A 25,580-nucleotide genomic window follows, 5' to 3' on the forward strand; every position below is an offset into this window, starting at 1 on the left:
TGACAGCCTCTATTAAATTACCCCTTCCTTCAAGGTGTATGTGATCAAAGCAGCAAAGATATTTTCACTCAGTCACATAACAAGCTATTTGTTGAGATTGAAACATCTGGTCAATATCTCCTAACACTGCAATTTCATGCACAGTTAGCATTAGGGCACATTTCTTCTCCTCTTCTTACAGGGTCCATAAGGGTGGCACATATGGCTGATCATTTCATTCAAAAGGGATTCAATTCAAGGCATTACACACAATAGTCTGTGCTTTATGGTGTTTTAAGTCTACCTGCCATCGTTTTCCATCATCATTGCTCACTGCTGTTCTCTTCTACTATAAAAGCCTGCAAATATGACAGAGCACTTAAAGCTTAACAGCTTTCCTCCACTGGAGTTAGAAAGCATTTAAGGCAAAGGAATCTATAAAGTGGCAAGTCGTTTTCCATTGTCAAAAACTCCCAATACATTAAACTGTTTACCACTTTATTTACCATTTAAGCAAAGATTTTTTAAAATTTTTTAAGCAAAATCTAATACAGACTGAAAAAAAATTTTAATGTCAAACCAAATGCTTAATTTTCTGCATGACAATTATGAAGTATATTCTTTAGGTATAATTTCAAATTACAATAAATGATTGGAAAATAAAGAAACATTTTAAAATTAATTTTAATAGGGATTTTCATAGTATATTTTTTAACTTGACAAAGAGCAATTCTATACTAAGAGAATAGGAATGCTACAATTTTATCACTACCATATGCTGAAAATTTTCATCTTGAAATTCATGCATTTGTTGTCATGGTAACAGGGACCTTTCTTAAACACTTACGGTAGTAAACCTGAACTCACACCATAGATTTCTTTTACCCTTTCTTACTTTAGGATAAGGGAAAAACAGGGTAAGGGTAGAGGATGTCTTTGAAGCTACTTTTTCAGATTTCCTTTGACCCATATCCCTGACAAATAGCAAAACTACAGTTTTCTGAAATATAAGAATTTGTATAGACAATAACCAAAGGAATATCAATAAGGAAATCTTCTGAGACAAGAAAGAGGTTGGCATATTCAAACAACTGAAAAGCAGTGTGGCTAAAACTCTGAGGGATGGAGAGTAGCTAATATAAATTAGGAAAAATATTCAAGTTTCAGATCATGTACACCTTGTTGGTGATGGGAAGGAGAATAAATCTTATTCAGGGTCAATAGGATGTCGCTGAAGGACCTTTAACAAAAAAAGCAAAATTATCAAATTTAAATAAGGATCACTTTTGCTACTGTATATAAAAGTAGAGGAAGTAAATCAATTAGACATTATTCACATCCCTACCCAGTCCTTTGATAAAGCTTATTGGTTCTACTCTTAAATTATTTCCAGATTTTAACCCCTTTTTCTTCAACCACTTTTCATTAATTCCACTGCTACCAACCATCTAAGTTACGATAACTTCTTGCCTGGATTGTTGTAACGGTTTCCTAATCTCCTTGCTTCCATCCTTGACATTTTCCTTTTAAAATGTTAAGTCAGTGAATGCCATGCTGAAATCCTATAATGCTCTCCATATCACTGATTAAGAAGCAAAAATCCTTACATTAGTCTATGAGGCCCTACAGGATCAAGTCAATCTCCTTTACCCCCTGCTGTCTCTTTAACCTCATCTCCTGCACTTGTCGTATTCTGCTCCAACCAAACTCAACTCCTTGTAGGATTCTGAAACATGCCAAACATGCTCTCCCTTAGCAACTGCTGACATCTCTACCAGACTGGATTTCCCCAGCTAGCCAGATGGCTCTTCCCTCATCTAGAAAGTCTGTATTCAAATCTCATCTTTTCAAGGAAACTGTTCCCACACACCCCATTTAATACTGTAAAACGCTTCTTTTGTTCCAACATTCCCAATACCACATTCTACTTTTTATTCCAATTCATTATCACCTTCTAATTTCCTCATATATTACATTCATTATATTTCTTGTTTCTATTAAAGTATGAACTCCATAAAGGCAAGAATTTTTATGTTTTGCTCAGCAATGCCAGCACTTGCAAAATAAGTAGATACTCAATAAGTATTTGATGAGTTTTATCTTAATAAGAAATCAAGAGATAGCAAGAGATCAATAGATATCAAACATTTATTTTTATGCTATCAATTATTTATTTTAAAACAAGAATAAAAAAATGCTTCCCCAAAATTACTTATTAATATTATTGAAAGATGCATGTTACCACTGCCATGATTTAAAGTGTTATACCACTATAATTACATCCCAAAATTAAATAAAGCACTAAAAACACTGAAAAGGTAAAAGCATAATGTCACAATCTGCAGAAGAAAAGGAAAATTTACATACTTAATTTCTGCATATTATGGAAAATAACTCATTATAAACCATATGAGGTAGTACACTTATAATCTCCCTTTTACATATGAAAAAACTGAGGCACAGAAAGTGTAAATAACCCAGGACTTGAATCTAAACATTTTACAAACAAAGCCCAAGTTCAAACCATTATTCTATAATGATCCCTGAAGAAGATCCATTAAAAAATTGTTAGAAATAGTAAAGAGAGTTTGGTAAGATGTTCAGTTACTGAAAAATATATTTAAAAACATTCTCGGGCAGCCTGTGTGGCTCAGCGGTTTAGTGCCGCCTTCAGCCCAGGGCATGATCCTGGAGACCCGGGATTGAGTCCCACGTCGGGCTCCCTGCATGGAGCCTGCTTCTCCCTCTGCCTGGGTCTCTGCCTTTCTCTCTCTCACGAATAAACAAAATCTTAAAAAAAACAAAAAACAAAAAAACAACCCACAAACATCTAGCTCTAACTATAAGCAAATACTAAATATGAAGCAACTAATGAGATACAGAGTGAGATATTTTACAAATAACCCCATTTCTCTTAAAAAAAAAAAACCTTAAAAGGGGGGGATAAAGGATTACTGATACAAAGAATAAATGCAATGTTTGATTCTTATTTAGATCCTAATTCAAATAAACCTATCACAAATGTGTATTTTTGAAACAATTATGAAAATCTAAATCAGAACTGGATATTAAATAGCATTAAGAAATTAATATTTCAAGGTAATAGGACGGTTTTTTAAAAGATTTTATTTATTTATTTATTCATGAGAGACACAGAGAGAGAGAGAGACAGAGACACAGGTAGAGGGAGAAGCAGGCTCCACGCAGGGAGCCCGACATGGAACTTGATCCCAGGTCTCCAGGATCAGGCCCTGGGCTGAAGGTGGTGTTAAACCACTGAGCACCCGGGCTGCCCAGGATGGTTTTCTTTTTAAGTGTCATTCTTGGAAAGGCAATCTGAGGATTTAAAGATAAAATGACAAGAGAACTGGGATTTGCCTCATATGAGAAAAAGAAAAATAGTTGGGCCAAATGTTGATTCTTATTGAAGCTAGATAATGGGTTCATGGGGTTCATTACACTATTCTACTTTTTTCTTTAAGATTTATTTATTTACTTAGGGGGTGGGGCAAAGGGAGAGAGAATCTATAGCAGACTCCCTGCTAAGTGCAGAGCCCCATGTGGGCCTCAATCTCAGGATCCTGAGAAGATGACTTGAGCTGAAATAGAATTGGACACTTAAGAGACTGAGCCACCTAGATGCCCCTATACCATTCTACTGTGTAAGACTGAAATTTTCTAGAATAAAAATACATACACACATATAAAGTGGGAAATTAATATGAAATCTTGATGTAGGAAAAAAGAAGACAAACATTATTCTAAAAAGTTTATTATAAAAATGTTATTTTCTCTCCAGTGAACCTATAAATTCTCATGTGATAGTTTGAAAACTCAGTATGATCCTTAAATTCATCTGAAGGGATAATATGAATGTACATTCTGAAAAGTGAGTAATGATAGTGGACTCTTGTTCTTGGGGTTCTGAGTTCAAGTCCCACATTGGGTATAGAGTTTACTTAACAAAACGACTGTGGGGAGGGCTGGAGGGAAGGATTTACTACCAGGTATTAAAATGTATTATTTGACAACCACAATTAAAACAATTTAGTACTGACACTGAAAGAAATCAATGGGAAAAGACAGAATTCAAACATAGATCCAGTGGTAATTACCGATAGCAGTAAAGGATAAAGATGACATTTCGTAGAAATGGTAAAAGAGCAAATTATTCAATACATTGAGTTAGAATAAGTACATAAGTCATTTTGGGGGGGAAAACTCTTCCCCCTCACCCTTTAACCAAAAATGTAAAAAACCAGGAATGTACAAAATTCAGCAACTTATTTTAAAACCTTAAAACATGGACATATTTCCTAAATGAATGCCAAATAGTATAAAGGAAAATATTGTTAGTTGTGACCAGATATAAACCTAAGATCACCAACCCAGGAAAAAGTATGTGTTTGTGGCAGAGAGTAGGGTGCACAAGAATTATCCTTAATGTATGAAGCACTCTCAAAAATCAGTAAGAAAAAGATCGAAAGTTTGTCACAAGGATGGCAGTGCTTGAGAGAATAAGGACCATAGATATAGGCAATAATACACATACTCCTTTAATTTAGATAGAGAATATAAGCTTTTAAAATATCAAGAGAGCTATACATAGAAAAACTATAGCACTTTGCAAATACAGAAACAATCTTCATTGGCTTTCATATCTGTATTAAGGATGTGTTGATGCTATTTCCTATTCAGAGTGAGGATGCCATATGTCTTTCAAGAAACTCTCTTTGCCATTCTCATCATACTGTTGAGGTGCTTATGCTATTCTGGTCTTTCCTGATTGAATCTAAAAGACATTAGCTTTGAGCCTGCGAATCTACCAAGTGTAAATAAGTGGTAATAACATGATCATAGTAGCAAGTGTTAATTTGTGACCAGGTGAATCACAGGACAATTTCCCAGGCATATCTGTATCTCTGGTGGGCCCACACTGTAGCCTGTCTGAATCTATTCTTACAACAATATAAACAGCAATGGAAAATAACCATGTATATTTTTTTGCAAAGTAATATCAGATAATTACATAGTAACATCTGACAATTAAAATGTATACAGTTCTTTCAGGAAAAAGATTTACATGCAAAGAATTCAAGGAGGATATTATCAGTAGCTCAATTATAACATCATCGGAATAAAAAATGTTACTGGGCACACACCATGTAATTATATACCTGTTAATCCAATAAACTTCTATTAAGCTATTATATCTAAGGTACTCTATGAGGGAATACAAGCTCAAATAGGACCTTAAAGAGTTCACAGTCTACTGGAAGAGACAGCATGGAAACTACTAAAATACAATGAGCATTATAAGAGAGACATGCAAATATTCTGAGAGCACCAAGAAGTTTGAGGGTAATGAAAACGTCAAAGAGAAAATGACAAGCTGGTTGCTGAAGGTTGAAGATTTGATCAGGCTGAGAACAAGTAAAAGAAAAGTAAATTACACACAGGGAAAAATATGTATAAAAACAGAGAGGGATACTATGTTGAGAGCTTACTTGGAATTAGTAAGGCAGAGAGTCCATATCAGCATATTTTATGATGGACTAATCATCCATAATACTGAAAAGCAAGCTGGGATGAGAGTTACATGATAAAAATGTATTTTAGGCAGATAATTTTGGCAACGATGTTCAGAAAACTAACCAAAAAATGCTGGGAGAAAATTCTCTATGGGTCTATCCTGTCTCTATAGGTCTTAACAAATTTAGTTTAGTTTTTATTTTTTAAATAGCGAACAGTCTTAAAAGATAAAGATAGTGACTTTATCTTAGGGTAAAGATTGGGCAGATTTCCAAGAAGCACCTTTAAAGGTAAGGGTTTCTCAAGTTCAAGATTACTCAATTGTGATATAAACTATGAAGGGATTCCTGGGTGGCGCAGCGGTTTGGCGCCTGCCTTTGGCCCAGGGCACGATCCTGGAGACCCCGGATCGAATCCCACATCAGGCTCCCAGGGCATGGAGCCTGCTTCTCCCTCTGCCTGTGTCTCTGCCTCTCTCTCTCTCTCTCTGTGACTATCATAAATAAGTAAAAATAAAAAAAAAAAAATTAAAAAAAAAGAAAACAGCTTCCACCTGGGTCAATCTCCACATTGCCCCTCGGTCACTGGGGGGACAATCAGAACCAATGGGAATATGAAACTCATGCTGCTTGCTGTGCCTTGAGAAAAATTCATTTGTCTCTGACACAGTAGGCTCTTGTCTTCTGTCAACATCTATGAAACTGTGGAAGACTAACTTGTTAGCTTGCAAGTAGGGTAAAATCCAAGACACTGTTTTTGACAAAAACAAGAGGAGACCAGAGCAGGTCACAGGAAGACCAATTACTAAGCCATGCGGTATTAAGAAACAAAGATCTCAATATTAAGTATTATCAGGAAAGGAAACAGACGTAAGAAACATTTTTTAGAGGCAAAAAGGACAAGATTTGGGACTGATTAAATGTCAGAGGTGTGAGAGAATGTAGGTTGAGTATGACTATAATGTCTCTCATTGGATGAATGATGGACAGTTATGTCGTTAACAGGAAAAGATAAGAACAAAAGGAGCAAGTGCAATGTAAAACGCCAGAGAGTTGTGAATAGAGTTTGAACATTTAGAACTAAAAAGATATTAATGTAGGGATACCTACTGGATTATTGCAAATTAGGTTTGTAGTTCCATAAAGAAGTCAGGAATAAAGAAAAATTACTGAGAATCAGCTACTGAAAAAAGATCAGAAGACTGCTGGAAGACCCTGAGAACTTGTCAGGATATCCACAAAGTCAACTTTTTTAATTTTTAATTTTCACAATATTGAGATGTTTGTTATCTGCATTTTTACTATGTTGACATTTGCTTTCATACTGCAAATTCATTATGAGACTGCTCTTACCTAAGAACAAAAAAGGGCAATGGAATCAAGTTGTACTGGATTTATCACAACCCTGTGCTCATATTAAAAAGATACCAAATAAATTTAAGAATTTTTTAAGGAAGTAGCAAAAATCATTGGTTTTTATTAAACAATGACCCTTAAATATACATCTTTTTAATTCTGTGTATGAATAGATTACAATGGTTTCCTGAGAAAAAGCACTTGTACAGTTGCGTTTCTATATGAACTGCTCTTTTTATTAAAAAAAAAAACCAAATTTTTATTTGAAAAAACTGATTGACAGACAAATGATAGTTATTCAGACTTGGGTATTTGGCAGACATTTTCTTGAAAATGAAAAAAAAGTAAGACTGTCACTTAAAAAAATAACTGTCAAGAATATTGCTAATAATAAAATTTGAGCTTTTAACTGAAAATTATAATTGTGTAAGACTTGTATACACCACAGGGAGATTCTCAATACATAAAAGACCATTTTCTTACGATTCATAGTGATATTGAAAAATGAGACTTTATACAAACGTTTGCAAGATCTGCGTAATAAAAACTCTGCAAATGACCAACGCATCACAGTAAAAGTCATGTATGGATAGAAGAGTTAAACAGATCAAAATATTTTTTTTAACATACAGCTTAGTTGAGATATAGTCCATGTACAATTAATATTTAAAGTGTACAATTCAGTGACACCTGGGTGGCTCAGTGGTGGAGCATCTGCCTTCAGCTCAGGGGTCGTGGGATCAAGTCCCATTGGGGCTCTCTGTGGGGAGCCTGCCTCTCCCTCTGCCTATGTCTCTGCCTCTCATTCTGTGTCTCTCATGAATAAATAAAATCTTTTAAAAAAATTAAGTGTATACTTCAATGGCTTTTAGTATATTCAGAGTTGTTCAAGCATCACTACATTGATTTTAGAATATTCTCAACCCCCCACCAAAGAACCTCTTAACACAGTCGTCACACTCCACATCTCATACCCAGAAGCCTTGGGCAACCACTAATATATTTTCTGTCAGTAGAAATATGCATATTCAGGACATTTCTCAGAGATGGATTCATAAAATATATGGGCTTTTGTATATAGCTTCTTCCATTTAACATAATGTTTTCAGGGTTCTTCCACATTGTGGTATGAATCAGTGCTTCATTTTTTTTTACAGCCAATATTCTATCAGATGGATACTCTACATCTACTTTTCCATTCAATCAGTTGATGGGCATGGGTTGTTTACATGTTTTTGCTATTATGACAAACATATGAACATTAGTATGCAAGATTTTATGAATACATGTTTTCATTTCTCTTGGGTATATACCAGATTTGCTGGATCATATAGTAACTGTATCTTTACCCCTTTGAAGACCTGTCGGACTATATCCCAAAGCAGCTGCACTATCTTGTTTTGTTTTTAAAAGATTTATTTATTTATTTTAGAGAAAGAGAAAGGGCGTGCACAAGTGGAGAGCAGGGTAAAGAGAAACTCTTCAAACAGACTCTCCACTGAGCACAGAGCTTGAAGTAGGGCTCACCCCATGACCCATGAGATCATGGTATGTTTTCATAGCCATACAAAATAGTATAGAAGGGTATAAAAGAGTTCTTTGCTTTCTATCTTTCCTAACACTGAATTCTAATCAGTTTTTTTAATACAACGTGACAACAAATGTAACTTTTATTTTAACTTGTATTTTTTATTGTTAATTAAAGTGAGGAGCTTTTCATTTACTTATAAACAATTCATTTCTTAGGTAAACTGAATTACTCATTATATTTTTTATTTACTTTTCAGTTGGGTTTTTCTTTTCTTCTTAACCAATGCAAAGAATCCGAGAATCTGTTTTCATATAAGGGACATACTACCTCTTTTTCTGATACATCTTGCAAATATTTTCCTTGTTTTCACTTTATTTTCCTTCACCTACAATCCTTTTGGCCTTTTAATCTATTTTATATCTTTATAATTTATGAGATTAGAAACAAAAATTGACAGAAAAAGTTAAGTCAGTAAAGGGTACAGAGAAAGGACATCAAGGAATTAATAAGCAAAGAACAAAGAGTATCATTTTTCCTGAAAGATAATGGAAGAAAGAAAAATAAGTTTCAAAATTGAGAGAGTAATCAACAAATTAAACAAGTGGGTCAATTACGATCCAGATTTTCAACAGTCATTGGATTTGACAACTATATTTTTCGTGACCTTTGTAAAAAAAAAAATACCATGTTTCAAAGGGAGGTAAAATTGAGATCCTAGACTGCAGGTATTGAATAAACAATGAGTGGTAACCTCGTACTAAATTTAAAGTACAGAGGTGCCTGGGTAGCCAGTTAAGGGTTCAAATCTTGATTTCTGTTCAGGTCATGATCTCAGGGTCCCGAGATAGAGCCCAGTGTCTGCTCTCTAATAAGCAGGGAGTTTTCTTAGGATTCCCTCACTATCCTTCTGCCATCCATCCTTTCTAAAATAAATAAATAAATCTTGAAAAAATTTTTTATAATACTCCGTCTATACATCTCATAGATAAGGGAAAGGGGGAAAAGGATAACAGTTTGAGGTTCTAGAGAATGAAAAAGATGGCATAATGGAGTTAAAAAGATAAAATTATATAAACAAATTTGAAGAGAAGATGAAGTGGAAACCTGGTGATTTCTATTATATTTACAGAGTAGGATATGAAGTTGCTTGGTGAGGGTAGGGGAAGATAATGCAGGAAATAAAAATATGAATAAATACAAAGAAAAATGACAATTGGGTAAGAAACAGAAAGTACTGCAGATGCAGACATGTGTCATTCCTTTATAATGCCTAGAAAATGTCTTGCATATAGATGGACTCATTGAATAGGTTTATAATTTAATTTTGGATAATTAAAAAACATATATGCTTTAGGAAATTTAGGTTGTTTTTTTTTAAAAAAAGATTTTATTTATTTATTCATGAGAGACACAGAGAGAGGCAGAGACATAGGCAGAGGGAAAAGCAGGCTCCTTGCAGGATGTGGACTTGATCCCAGGACCCCAGGATCATGATCTGAGCCAAAGGCAGACACTCAACCACCTAGCCACCCAAATTCCTAGCCTCGGAAATTTAGTTTTTATATCAGTTTTTAATACATAAATTTTATGTAACCAGTACGGTAATATAACTACACTGTGATGTGATATTTATACTTAGAGAAAAGTTGCAGAAATAATAAGAGAATTTCCACATACCTTTTACACAGTTTGCCCTAATATTAGCATGTTATACAATGATAATTATCAAAATCATGGAACTGCTTTTATATTTTGAAGTGCTTATCCTGTATATCATTGTAAAAATCTGAATTATAAAGCAGTGTTTTTAATGCAAAATTTGACAAGATTTGTTCTACTTATTTCAGGTGATAAATAAAAGAACCACATTTCTATTTGCAAGCAGAGTAGAACATACAGTAGTGTTTTCACCTATCAATTATATTCCTCAACTTTCTAGAATGCATTCCTATTTTGGAAATGAGTCTCCTTCAAGTGGATGAATAATAATGTATTTATTTAAAATTATATAAGACATTAATTTTCAAAAGAATTTCTAGAGAAAATCTACAATTTTCAAAAATGTTACTTAGGATGAGCAAAGTGAGGGTCTGAAAACCAAGAATTTGTAAAAGGACTCACCTGTATAATGTTATTATGATTTTCACCTAATAGTCTTAATATCCTAAGGTATAAAAAAGTGGTAGATAGAAAGTTAGACTGAATTAGAATTGGTGGACAGCCACTGTGAAATTATAGGACACAAAAATTGAGAGGAAAAATTTAAGTGAGGTCAGATGCATTATCTAAGTGCGGTAGAAATGCAGATTAGAAGGCGCTGAAACTTAAGAGGTACAAGGGGTAGGAGAATTCTATATAATCAAAGAACTGAAATAATACAAGAAAAGTCAGGGAAAGATTACAAAGGATGAGAAGCTTTAGCCAGACAGCAGAATGCTAGAACTTTAGATTTCATACACAGAACCATAAGGGATGATAATGTAGAGCATGTAGACATGAGAGCATGGGGCTAAAAAAGTATCACATTCAACAAACTCTGAAATTAGGATGATTACTAACTTACAACAATGAAGTCAGGCCACCACCTGTTAGATTATTCCTTACCTTCCAATTTGGGAATCCTTAATAGATACCTATACAAGCCACAATTCAATTCACTTAAACATCTTTAGACTATTAAGATATAAAAGTTATTAAAAAGGGCATTTTATCCAACTTCTGTTGGACCCAAATAAATAACACATACAAAAAAAGAGTGGTAAAGAAGAAATGTTAAATTATCCTGAGAATATTGGAGAATTGTCATTTCACAATAATTTTTTCCTAGTTTTCCAAATAACGCCTAGTATTATTAACTTGAAATGGAAGTAACGTAAATGAGTTACTCATAAAAGTTTTATGTTTTCAAAGAGTAAGATAAGTGACTTGAAATATTTTAAAATGCAAGAAACGTATTCCAAATCAATGCTATAAAGAAATATTAAGCATTCAATAAATGCCTACTAACTCAGCATGCAAGTATCTGAAGTACATGTAAAAATCATGCTGAGATATAATATAAAGTCATTGTTCTGAGGAGAGCAAGTAGAAACAATAACTGAGACTATAACTGATGTGAAAATATGAATGGAATTTTTATTAAAATAAAAAGTACTGATTATCATAAATGATTATCATAAATTATTAGACAGAGTTGGGATTTAAATAACAATAACAAATGATCATACAGGCACTAAGTAACAAAATATATAGTAAAAAACACATGCAACTATTACTTTAAGAACTGTAAGTCTTCATTTAGTTCACTTTTAACAGCTGTAACACTATGTGGACCTCGCCCCCAAGGAGTCAACTGGTATTAAAAATTACAAGTTATTAAGAGACACACAAAAAAGTTCATTATTCATAAAAACTATTATTTTGTAAGGTCCACAAAAAATAGAATATTTCAATTACAGGATAATTCATAACTCATTTCTAAGAAATTGGTACACAATGGAAATTCCTTCTTAGCCAAGACATGTACATAATTAAAGAATGTAATTAATTTAATGTATGAATTCTCTCTTGCAAAAAACAATCTCTTTCATACATTGATTATCAATTATTTCATACATTGATGTGTCAGCATTATGGCTAAACCTCCCAGTTTTTCCAGAATATAAGTACAAACAAATACATATCCTTTCAAACTACATATGTTAGAAATCTAAACCAGTTCAGAAAGTTGAGGGGAATTGACTTTATCTTTTGGCATGAGTGGGGCAGCAAAGTTTAAGATTTTTCTAATATATAAATGTGATTGATTTTACATTTTTACCAAACCCCAAATTTGCAACTTCTACACACATTTCATTGTGAATTTTTCATTATAATGTATTGTTTGAAAAAAACAATAATGTACTTAAAAAGGAAACATGACTAAAAAGCTACCCTGAAACTAATAGTTTACCATATCTCCACAATACAAATTTCAAGAATATTTTAAAATATGTTAACATTACTCCATATGATCTTTAAAAATATTAATAAAAATTCTTTTTTTTAAAATTTTTTTTAAATTTTTATTTATTTATGATAGTCACAGAGAGAGAGGCAGAGACACAGGCAGAGGGAGAAGCAGGCTCCATGCACCGGGAGCCCGATGTGGGATTCGATCCTGGGTCTCCAGGATCGCGCCCTGGGCCAAAGGCAGGCGCCAAACCGCTGCGCCACCCAGGGTTCCCAAAAATTCTTAATAATAAATAATTCTTAAATATTTTCTACCCTAAACACGGAAACTCATTTCTAATCATAATCTATTGGAGCAATTGTAGAAAAAAGGTTCAAAAGATATTGCCCAGATTTTCGAATGCTATTCCAGACATTGTAGGCAAATGTATTTTAACAAGTAAAAAAGTTGGTCAAGCTTATGAATCCTTAAGCTAGATCTGGTTTTCAAAGAAATAATGCTAACTGGCATCTAACAATCTAGATACCACACTCCTTAACTTTTGTTCAGTGATGTTGTCATTTTTAGAGGTTATCTTGTGATTAAAAATTGAGTTGACTTTAGACAAATCATTTTGTGTTACGTGGTCACAAATTTCCTTAGTTTTTCTGTTTGTTGATATGTTTTAATAGCTTTACAGAGGTTTAAATAATGCCAAATTATTTGCACAAATTTAAGATATAAAATTATGGGGAACCCTGGGTGGCGCAGCGGTTTAGTGCCTGCCTTTGGGCGCGATCCTGGAGACCCGGGATTGAATCCCACGTCAGGCTCCCGGTGCATGGAGCCTGCTTCTCCCTCTGCCTATGTCTCTGCCTCTCTCTCTGTGTGACTATCATAAATAAATAAAAATTTTAAAAAAATTAAAAAAATATATAAAATTATGTAAGTTTTGACCTACGTATATACCCAAAATACAATTAGTTTTTTTTCTTTTATGGATCATTCTACTGGTGACTTATCTCAGCAATCTGTCCACTTAATTTTCTTCAGTGACGTTTTATAGTTTTAAGTAAACAAGTTTCATATTTTTGTCAGATTTGTCCCCTATATTACTGATGTTATAGTAAACACTGCTTTTTGTTAAATTTCAAATTTTTTATTGCTAAAGAAAAAAACACTCGATTGAAAATACTGATCTTGAATCCTATTAATGTGCTAAACTCAATTATTAGCTCTAGGTTTTCTTTGTAGATTCCATAGGATAATATACATAGAAGATTATATCACTGGTGAATAATGGCAGACTTACTTCTGCTTTTCTAATCTAGATGTTTTCCTTTTTATTGTCTAACGACTCTGGCTAGAGCCTCCACTACAATGTTAAATAGTGGTGAAAGCAGACATTCTGGTCTTGTTCCTAATCTTAGTGGGAAAGCATTTAGCCTTTCAGCAACAAATACAATGTTACCATTGGTTCTTAATAATGCCATCTGCCAGGCTGAGGTCTCCCCAATATTCCCACTCTGTAAAGTGATTTTTATAAGGAATCAATGTTAGATTTTGTCAAATGCTTTTTATGCATCTATAGACATGACCATAGAACTTGTCTTATTATTTCAGGTGAGACAATCTACTATTTGTTACTCCATTTGTCAGAAAGAGGGAGCCTCAAATTCCTTTAGTTTTGAAAAATGAAAAATACACTTTGATTCACTGAATATGGTCAAGTATGTAAATATATAGCTCATAACTGTTAGATAAGGATGTTTCTAACTCTTCATCTATTAACAAATTAGCAAGCCCTCAGATAAAATGACTAAACTCAGTGTAAATGGTTACAAATATCCTAGAGCAATATATGGTATTATATTCCAATATATGGTATAATGAGCAGTAAAAACATTTCAGGCAGAAATCTGAAACAGATCAATGAATTCTAGCAGAGCTACAAAGTATAAACATGAAGTCCACTTAAATCAACAGCAGTTATCATGGTTATGTTAAAAGCATGTGATGTAAGATATTAAGAGATGAATGATGCATACACAGCCTGATCTAACATCAGTAAATGTTCATAAAAAAGTACATTATGAAATATTAAGTTTAAAAAGAAACACTTCAGTGAAATGATAGCAATCATCTTTCAGAAATGACCTGATAAAAGAATATTCATTGCTGAACACTTAATTATTTAGACATAATTAATGTTCCAAATGGAATACATGGTGTGAAAAAGAAATTGTGGTTTGATGTGGAATTGGCAAAACTAGGGGGGGTGGGGGAGAAAAAGACTTCAAAAGATCAATGAGATTAGCTTCCTTAGCTCTAATTTATGAATATGGAAACATTGTACCTATGGGAACTACAGGGTTAGGTTCCTGCAATGCCTTGGTTACATTATTTTTCAACCAATTAATATCACTACATAATTTTGTTTTTTGTGTTTTGTTTAGAGAGACATTGTTTTATTTATATATACAGATATAAAAAGCTGTATATATAGCTATATATAAGCATACATACATATATACACACATCATAATATTTGATTTGTTAACACTGAATTCACAATCAAAAGCACTATAACTCATGCCAGAACAAAGCACATCTAACAAAATTTTCTCTAGAGCACATTACAGCCTTCTGGCAGCTACGAACACTAGACTTCGTTTTAGTACTATGCTTGATGGCCTTTTTAAACAACAAAATCACAAAGCACAAAAATGGGAAAATGGCACTAAATATACCATGCAAAGGATACTTGTTTATGAGTATCATGAAACAAGAAGGTAAAGTGTTACTTCAGATGGTAATGTGCACATCATCTTTTTTTTTTTCCTGTTCTGTTTATAACTGTGAATGACTGCAAAGGTGCCCTGAGTATGGATTTGGTATTTGCAAGTAAATTTTTACTGCGTAGGTAAACTTGCAAACATAGTATCTACAAATAATGAGGACCAACTGTATATATAGTGGGATCCCCTATGGCCTTCATCGGTGATTTTTAAATCAGTGGGTCTTGGTTGTTTTTTTTTTTTGTTTTTTAGACTATGATAAAAGTTAAGTATTCTCCAAAAAACCCCACATGCTTAAATGTAATCCTTCAATGGATTTATGGGCCTCCTATAGGTCCATAAACAGACTTCCATTCCAACTGATAATCCATGAACCACAGTTTAAAAATGCCAGTTTTAAAGATTATAGGCAAATTTTTAAAACATCCATTGGTAACTATTTTAGATTTCAACTAATGCTTAAAGATTCATATTTACAAAATAGCTATCATTATGCCTATCACCTTACATTTTCTGAATGCAGAGTACAACAATGATTATAGTTTACCAGCTAGATACAATATACAGTGTCATAGAACATAAAATGCATTTGCAGTTTTCACTCTTTCCAAAGCAAATTTTCCTTGCCTTTCTTGCAGAATTACTATTTTAAAAAATCTACAGAACATAACGAGACAAGCAATACATAAACTAATTTGGAGAACTCTTCATGCTTCTTAAAACACTCCAATTTGGGGACATGAACATATAAAGTGTGAAGTTGCATAGCACATTGATATTTATATCAACTTTATAATTTTATTTGGTTCTCTACATATGAAATATCTAAAAATGTTGATTGTAATCCAGTATCCCTTCACTCTCAAAGAAAAAGTTTTACTGCCAAAAACACTTCCATTTAAAATTTTTTTTCCAAAAACAATTTTATATCTGTTTTACAACTGACACATTAACTTGGTAAATGTTTGTAAAGTACTAACAAGAAAGCAAGTGGTAATTTTTTAAAAAAGAGAACAGAGAAAACAAATATCAGCAATTACTTCAGCATTAACCAGTAACAGTTAATCAACAAAGGAAATTATACTTTCTATAATTATATATTATCATATGAAGAATTGCTAAGTGGAAATGTTCTATATTAAAAATTTGAAAAGGTACTGGATATTTAGTATGAAGACTAAAAAATAACTTATTACATTTAAATACAGAGAGTTCAGACATTGAGAATACTTCTTAATGGCTAAAATGATTGCTTAGTAGGAAACGTTGAGAAACTGTCTTCTGATAAAAGGGACAGGAGACTGGGCAGGAATTTGAAGATCGGAATAAATTATTTAAATAAATTCTGAAGAAAATAAGAAAAGTGAATAAAGGAAACAAACTGGGTCATTCTGCCTCTGTACAAACAATATGATTTTATGCAAGTTTCTACCCATCGCTTATTCTGTTATCATCTTGATTTCTTCTGGCATGATATGCAATTTGGAATAACTACGATTCAGAATATCCTAACTAGTTAATATTTACAAATTATGTATGTTGCTAATTATTTTCTCATAATTATCCATGTCAGACAGTTCTAACTATACTTTAGGAAATGTGGTTATATTTATGAATGGATCTGTAGAGATGTAGTAAGCATCTGCTGATGTATCTATAATAAGTGTTTGTTGATAACTTATGGAAAACAAAAATACCTTCATCTTCCTCATGTAGCCAAACACAGGATAAAGAATTTTTACCTCCGAGAATGGAAGGTTTAGTCTATTTCTTATCTCCTACTATGAAATACATGTAATGCAAATTATATATACATTTAAGTGGGTATAAAGGGTTTTTAATATAAAATTATATTAATAAACTAATCCATATGCGTTTGCGCAAACTATTTTATATTCTATATATATAAAAATTTCAAGTGGACAATAGGCTTGAAATAGACACAGATGTTAATATTAAATCAATTGTCCTATATATCACATAGAAACCTATATAATGCTAAATGAAGGAATTTCCCTTAAATGTTCCTTCCATAAGGTCAACTTGCATTATGAGTTATGCCTTAAAACATAGGATTAATAATACCCAAAGTATTACATAAACCCTGTCATTTGAAATCAGCATTTATGGATATGAGTCAATTCCATAACAGGTAATATAGATGTATACTCCAATTTTGCATCTGTCACAATTATGAGATAGATTCTGTTTTTAAACTATTATAAATAAATGGCAAATTAAGTCCAGTTTTATAGTTTACATAATAATTCTAGTTACTGAGAAATACGTTAACTTCAAAAATTCTAGAATTATTTTTATTCTGTGCATTAGATTTTTTAATAAGTAATTTATTTTATTATTAAAGGTGATTACACTTTTATTTTTCAACGTATTATGAAATATATACATATGGCTACAAAATTTTATCCATATAAATAGAATTTCATCCTAGATACTCCAATCCCAGCCTACCACTTTTTTTTAGTTTAACATATAAGGGTGGGGAGAAAAATATTCAGAGTCATAGACCATAAACACAGAAATGTGACAGAAAATATTTGTATTATCTGTTTATGCTAAATTCTAGTCATTGGCACTGTACTGTCTAGTTTTGTTAGCCACCTATATAAGGCTTAAGGCCAAATTGCAGTTTTGAATTTACTAAAAGCACAGCCCTGCACTTCCTATAAACAAGTATTAATTCAGAAACCATCAAGGATTTGATAGTCTTACATACATTAACAAATTAGTGTCTGCCTATCTCTTTTCCCCTTTTTTCTCTACACACAGACACACACACACACACACACACACACACACACACACACACAGTGACATGAGGACATGAGACCTCTGGATCAGAGACAAAGAAAATTTATTGCTCATGGCAAAAACAGCAGCCAGAGCAATAACTTAGTGCTATTTCCCTGAGTTCCAATCCTCATGGGGCAATGCAGTGAAGGCTGGATATTACTGGTACATGCAGCAGAGAGCAGCACAGAGAGTAATCCTAAAACTAAGAAACTCTGATCTTCTAAAGGTTTCTGCTCTGCTCCAGAAAAGAAAGATAGTGCATTACTCTAGTATAAAGGCAGATCTCCTACAGGAAGGGGAAGGTGAGGTCTTTTAATTTTAATTTTGGGATTTCTCCAAGGATGGACACATTTCACTACCCAGGAATTTCTCCTTATACAAAACACCCGCAATGTAAATGCCTTTGCTTATAAGACTTATACTGTGCAGGCATATGAAAAATGCATGAACTATCTCCCAACACTCAGTTTTCCACCTTGAAATGGGGGTAATAACAGATGAAATGAAGCTATATTGAAGTATTTTAAGGTTTAGAGGTAAGGTGTCCAATGAAGTGACCAACATATAGAGTAATTATTTGAGACAGAAAGACTTGAAATAGGCTTGCTAAAGATGTACTGAACATTAGAGTTCTTGATTCAGTTGATACAAAATTAAAAAATGGAAAAACCTTTATATAACAAGATGCAAACTATCCTATGAAATGAGTATTTTATAAAATAACCCAGTAATATATCTACTATGTGAGCAAGATGGAGAAGATTCCCCATTTATACTAATCAACATCTTTCAGTGATTTTCAAGTAGTAGTCTGTGATGCACTAATGGATGATGATAATCATAATGGGTCACAGCCATCACTTTTATATCTAACAGAATAAAAAAACCAAAGTGCCCTGCAAGGTACTAAGGGTAGAAATTATTTAATGAAAAATTTTAGTTATATACACACACACACACACACACACACACACACACACAAACAGAGGCATCTTTAGAAGTGATGTAAACTGCATTTCTTACTGTGGATTGACAAACATATGTATTTAGTTATATGATAAGATAAATAAGTAGCACTATAACCAAGAATTGGGAATTTATAAATAGTACCTAATGTCCACTAACAAATAATTGCTTAAGAAAATAAAATTGAGAAAACTTCAGTTTTAAATATAATGAAAATTAGAAAGAATATGGATCAACTGTCCAACTTGAACTGAAGACAATATAAAAGGAACGGGCTAAAATTGTAATAGAAAAAAATAGATGGTTGAGAGATCTAAAAAGCTTAATGGAAAATCTGAATAATTTTTTTTAAAACCTTCTAAGGACAATATGCTTTTCTGTTCAGCTTCTGAAAATTCTATCTGTAAAATTTCCCCAACTCATCTGGATCCACACTCTACATTTCTAGCCACACCACTACACCAAAAGGGCTTATAATAAAACAAAAGCAAGCCTAGCCTACAAACATTGTATCATTAACTGTTGATTGCATAGGACTAAGTATAAACTTTATATATCATCTAATATGTTTTTCTTCCTTTCCTTGGGTCATTTTATTATCCTTCAAGTGGCAGTTTTTAAAAAGCTGACTTATACATACTTTGTTAATAATTTTAAAAAGTGAAATGATAAAAAAGCAACTAGGTGGTTTAACCTGTAGAAATAAACTTAGTCTGGAAAGCTGTGCTTGAACACTTAGCATTACTTATCAGTGTATCAAGCCATGTGAGCGTGGCCAAATAACTCCCAAGATATGCATATAAAATTAGAAAAAAATTGACCACAGTACAACCAAATCCACAGAATGAATAAATACTCAGAATGAAGTTTTACTGATTTACCACAGTCCTCTGCTTGGACTTAATGCATTAAGTGCATATGGCTTAAATAATCATAATCACACACAGTGGAAGCCGTGAGTGAAAAGTGAGAAGCAGTAAGATATCTAGCAACTCAAATTTAATTTAAGTGCTAATAGAACTTTCCCTTTGAATCCGATATGGGTTTTTTACTTAGATTTTAAAAACTATAATTAAAAATAGAAAGATGCCATGAAATTTTGGAACCATAATGAGCCTAAGTAATCAAGATTAAAATAATCAGTGAATAGATTAAGAAGTTGAAGCACTTCCCCAAGATCACTTATCTACTTGATGGTAGAGCACAGAGAAGACCTATCTTGTGAGCTCCCACCGTAACTGTCACTTGTTATGAGTGCTTCTATCATCCAAGAGGTTTACAAAGATTTTCTTAAGACTATACAAAAAGATGTCTTCCTCCAAAGAACCACAAAAGAGTTGAAGTAAACTTCATGTTTTTTAGATTACCAGTATTCAGAGGTAATATTCATTCAAAACAATAAGTGTTTTAATAATAATGATAATAATAATATAATATTCAGGGACTTAATGATTAATTATCAAAAAATGTTAAGATTGAAGAATCTGGGGCAACCCTGATGGCTCAGCAGTATAGCGCCACCTTCAGTCCAGGGCGTGATCCTGGAGACCCAGGATCGAGTACCATGTCGGGCTCCCTTCATGGAGCCTGCTTCTCCCTCTGCCTGTGTCTCTGCCTCTCTCTGTGTGTCTCTCATGAATAAATAAATAAAATATTAAAAAAAAAAGATTGAAGGATCTATGTCATGAGGAAATTTTTACTATTGATAAAGGAATTATGTAGGAGTCAAAAACATGCAATTTTTCCAGCAAAAGAAATCACACAAACACTGGAATCTTTCTGTGAGAGTATTTGAGTTTGTGCATGTGATTCATTTCAGCCAATACTAGGTTTGCTATACTGACAAAAAGATAAAAATTACTATCTTGCCTCTGGCAGGAACTTATTCCAGATGCTCAGGGGAATGATGAGCTCCCTTTTTCCTATTCTCATATGAAACTTATACTCAACAGTAGTAATCAGTAGAGAGACTAAGTAAAGCCTGAGATTTAGGTGCTTGTATTATAATCCATATACCAATTTGTTGAATACATAGTTTACGCAGTGTTAAAGTGATGCTTTTTTAAAAAAGTGAAAACTTTTTAATGCATAAGGATTTAGAGCATTTTTAAAGCTTTATTTCTGTTCTATGCCTTTTTTTTAATTTAGAAAAGCATTTTTAAATCCCTAAAGAACTTTTATACACACAAAATCAAATAAACTGAACATTTCAAAAACAAGATTGCTTTTTTTTTTTTTTACATTATAGAATACTTTTAACTTTGCATTTAGGGATCCCTGGGTGGCGCAGCGGTTTGGCGCCTGCCTTTGACCCAGGGCACGATCCTGGAGACCCGGGATCGAATCCCATGTCGGGCTCCCGGTGCATGGAGCCTACTTCTCCCTCTGCCTATGTCTCTGCCTCTCTCTCTCTCTCTCTCTCTCTCTCTGTGTGACTATCATAAATAAATAAAAATTTAAAAAAATTTTTTAAAAAATTTAACTTTGCATTTAAATATTAGTGTTTTCTGGGGATCCCTGGGTGGCTCACTGGTTTGGTGCCTGCCTTTGGCCCAGGGCGTGATCCTGGAGTCCCGGGATCGAATCCCACATCAGGCTCCCGGTGCATGGAGCCTGCTTCTCCCTCTGCCTGTGTCTCTGCCTCTCTCTCTCTCTCTCTCTCTCTCTCTCTCATAAATAAATAAATAAATAAATAAATAAATAAATAAATAAATAAGCAAATCTTTAAAAAATAAAATATTAGTGTTTTCTTTCCACATTTAAGATATTTTTAAGGCAAAAATACATAAAAATAATACTTCAAGTCAGATTGATTAGAAACTGGAAATCAACAGAAGTTTAGATTAGTTTGCATTATTTATAAGCTAATTAATCAATTATAGATGATGCCCACCCATTTTTTTTAAAGTTTAATGGAACCTTTTATTTTTAATTTTTCAAATTTGAATTTAAATTCAATTTGCCAACATACAGTATAACACTCAGTGCTTATTCCATCAAGTGTCCTTAGTATTTGTCACCCAGTTACCCAATCCCCACCCCCATCTCCCCTTCCGCAACCCTTTGTTTGTTTCCCAGAGTTAAAAGAGTCTCTCATGGTTTGTCTTCCTCTCTAATTTTCCCCATTCGGTTCCCATCCTTTCCTTTATAATCTTTCACTATTTCTTAAATTCTACGTATGTGTGAAACCATATGATGATTGCCCTCATCCGACTGACTTATTTCACCCAGCATAATACTCTTCAGTTCTATCCAGGTTGAAGCAAATGGTGGGGATTTGTCCTTTCTGATGGCTGAGTAATATTCTACTGTATATACACCACATCTTCTTTATCCATTCATCTGTCGAAGGACATCGTATGCCCACCCATGTTTTATAATTACATTTTATTGTAACTGTGAAGCACTTACCAACATCATTAGTAGCATACAATTGTAAATGGCAATAAACTACCAATACAAAAATTTAATATTCAGAGAAAAATCTAGTGGTACATAAATTTAACTAAAATGTTATATTTAATATTTATATCTCCATTACAGAATATATCTACTATATAATAAGATTAAAATCTAGTATTCATCAAACTACAAATAACTATTTTTATTTGTTCTCGTGATATGACCCATGTCATGAAAATAAGGGAAATAAACATGAACTTTTGACATATTAGATAACGGGAATTTTTAAATGCAATGAAACATTTTTTAAAAAGATTTTATTTATTTATTCATGAAAGACACAGAGAGATAGGCAGAGGGAGAGGCAGGCTCCATGCAGGGAGCCCAATGTGGGACTCGATCCCAGGACACCGGGGTCACGCCCTGAGCCAAAGGTAGACGCTCAACCACTGAGTCACCCAAGCATCCCAAATGCAATGAAACTTAAGCTCGTATACTCAAATGTTTTTCTCAAAGGCCTTAGTAAAAAAACAAGCTGTGCTTTATATACAGAGTAGAAGATGTTTTATGGAAGAGCAAACTGACTTCATGTAAGTAATATAAAGGGACAAATTTTACAGTGTCACAGCAATAGTTATGATAATTATATCTAAAAGACATTTATGGGGGTGCCTGGGCGGCTCAGATGATTGAGTGTCTGACTCTTGGTTTCAGCTTGAGTGGTGGTCCTGGAGTCGAGGGAGCAGGCCCTTGTTCCGGCTCTGTGCTTAGCAGGGAGTCTGCCTGAGATTCTCTTTCCCTCTCGGCCCCTCCCCCACTGTGTGCACACTCTCTCCCTCTCTCAAATAAATAAATAAATCTTAAAAATGAAGACATGTATGTATGTCTATAGAACACATACTTTAGATGAAAAGTTACAAATAGATTAAAAGTAAAAAGATAGAAAAAAAAATACAAGTTTCTCCCAGGATCTGAAGGTGGAATGTTCCTATGGAACCTTGCAAAAGTCAAAATGGCATGAAGCAAGAAGTATTCTTCACTTCATGAAAGTTTGTGTTATACCACTTCACTTTTATGAAAGAGCTATGTTAGAAATCGTTTTTGCTAATTGGAACAGTAGGGTTTTTTTTAAAAAGATTTTATTTATTTATTCATGAGAGAAGGGGGGGAGCAGGGGGAGAAGCAAGCTTCCTGTTAGGAGCCCCATGTGGGACTCGATCCCAGATCCCAGGATCACGCCCTGAGCTGAAGGCAGACACTCAACCACTGAGCCACCTAGGTGTCCTGAAATAGCAGTTTAATTTCCTTTAGGGGAGGAGAGTTTATAGACAGAACCAAGGAATGGTGACATTTGTGTTAACTATATGCTTTACACATTTTAAAAATCTTTAAACGTTTGAAAATACACATATATCCATAACACCACAAGCCTGGGCATGCTGATCTTGCAATGCACATTTCTGCACTAGGAAAGTTCATAAATGAACTGTCAAAACAATTTTCAATACAATGACAGCCAAATAAATACACAAAACTCCAAGAATAGTTATTTGTATTATGTAAGCAACTACATAAGAGCCAACACATGGTGGATTTTGGATTGAGGACATCCAAACATAAAAAACTTTGAAGAAGCCATAAGCAGAAAGCAAAAGAAAACACCAACAAAAACAGAAACAGCAAGAAACAAGGGTAATGATTATAAAAATCCACTGAATGTAGACTATGGCAAGTATATGAAATTTTGGTGAAATCAGAGTAAAAATTAATTTAAGTGTGAAAGAAACAAATCCAGGACATCACTGAATATACTTGGTATTCTATCAAGGAGAAGGAAATATAAGTAGAAAACTAACGTTTGATCTCACAGGGTTTTATATACAGCACAAGAAAATGAGGACAAGTATTCACGAATAGGGGCAAGCATAAACTGTGTCTCTCTAAATTTTTGATATAAAGGAGAAGGGCGTATGTCTGAGTTAGCTTAGATAAAAGATGCAAAGGATGTGATAAACAGGGCTTACTGAAAGACCAAGAGTTAATATTAAAAATCACTAAGAGGGATCCCTGGGTGGCGCAGTGGTTTGGCGCTTGCCTTTGGCCCAGGGCGCGATCCTGGAGACCCGGGATCGAATCCCACATCAGGCTCCCGGTGCATGGAGCCTGCTTCTCCCTCTGCCTATGTCTCTGCCTCTCTCTCTCTCTCTCTCTCTCTGTGACTATCATAAATAAAAAAAAAAAATTATAAAAAAAAATAAAATAAAATAAAAAATAAAAATCACTAAGAAATATTTGTTAGGGAAGAAGTTTGTGTTTTCTTTAAAAGTATTTGAAAGGAGGGGATCCCTGGGTGGCTCAGCGGTTGAGCGTCTGCCTTCAGCCCAGGGCATGATCCTGGAGTCCCAGGATCGAGTCCCACATTGGGCTCCCTGCATGGAGCCTGCTTCTCCCTCTGTCTGTGTCTCTGCCTCTCTCTCTATGCCTCTCATGAATGAATGAATAAAATCTTTATTAAAAAAAAAAAAAGTATTTGAAAGGCACAGTCCAATGTTCTATATATTGTACTATTACCAGTACCATTATATTCTGCAAACTGGCAATAATCAAATATTGAGCAAACTGCTACTGTATAAATATGCTAGCCATTTTAATTTCTTAAAATTACGTATTTAGATTGATAATACACAGCACATTATAAAAATTATTAACACAGTAAGAAAGCACAGTGAGTGGAAAGTAATTCTCCTGAAATAACAATTCCTCAGTTTTCCTACACTGGTTGCCAGTTTTTACATACTCTTCTGAATTTCCATTTCTATTCAGGTTTATTTCTTCACTCTATTCTGATCCCCTAATCTGTCAACCTATATACCCAAATGATATATATATATGTATATATATATATACACATTATATATATATACATTAAAGCTACATATCCTAAATTTTCCAAATGAGTCCAAACTTCTATTTACTTTTTCGAAGCAGAAGAGTACTACCCCCTCATTTGCTTACTATTTTGAATAGTAACATTAAGACTTCCAAACTAGAAATCAGAATATATGTTTTGGAACCTGGTTTAGAAAATATTTTAAGAATGAAAAGTCACGAGGTGCAGAAATGAATACTGTCACATTACTCAAACTGTCAAACAGTATATGGGAATATAGGGAAACAAGTGAGTTCTTCTCATATAATAATATAAACAATGCAAATGTATATACATGATGAAACACTGAAAACATTTCCTTAGATTTTTAACCAGTTATTTA

At 33.5% G+C, this 25,580-nt stretch overlaps 1 protein-coding gene and 1 non-coding gene across 12 annotated transcripts in view; one reads left to right on the top strand and one right to left on the bottom strand.

Moving 5' to 3' along the window:
- Window positions 1–25,580, bottom strand: part of ADK (adenosine kinase) — a 498,050-nt gene that overhangs the window by 276,703 nt on the left and 195,767 nt on the right. The gene's annotated exons all lie outside the window — the stretch shown is intronic.
- LOC121488567 lies at window positions 14,451–14,516 on the top strand. The gene has a single exon (XR_005987179.1). It is a non-coding gene; the product is annotated as a small nucleolar RNA SNORD2 (small nucleolar RNA).

This window comes from Vulpes lagopus, chromosome 3 (genome assembly GCF_018345385.1).
Source record: "Vulpes lagopus strain Blue_001 chromosome 3, ASM1834538v1, whole genome shotgun sequence".
Lineage (NCBI taxonomy): Eukaryota > Metazoa > Chordata > Mammalia > Carnivora > Canidae > Vulpes > Vulpes lagopus.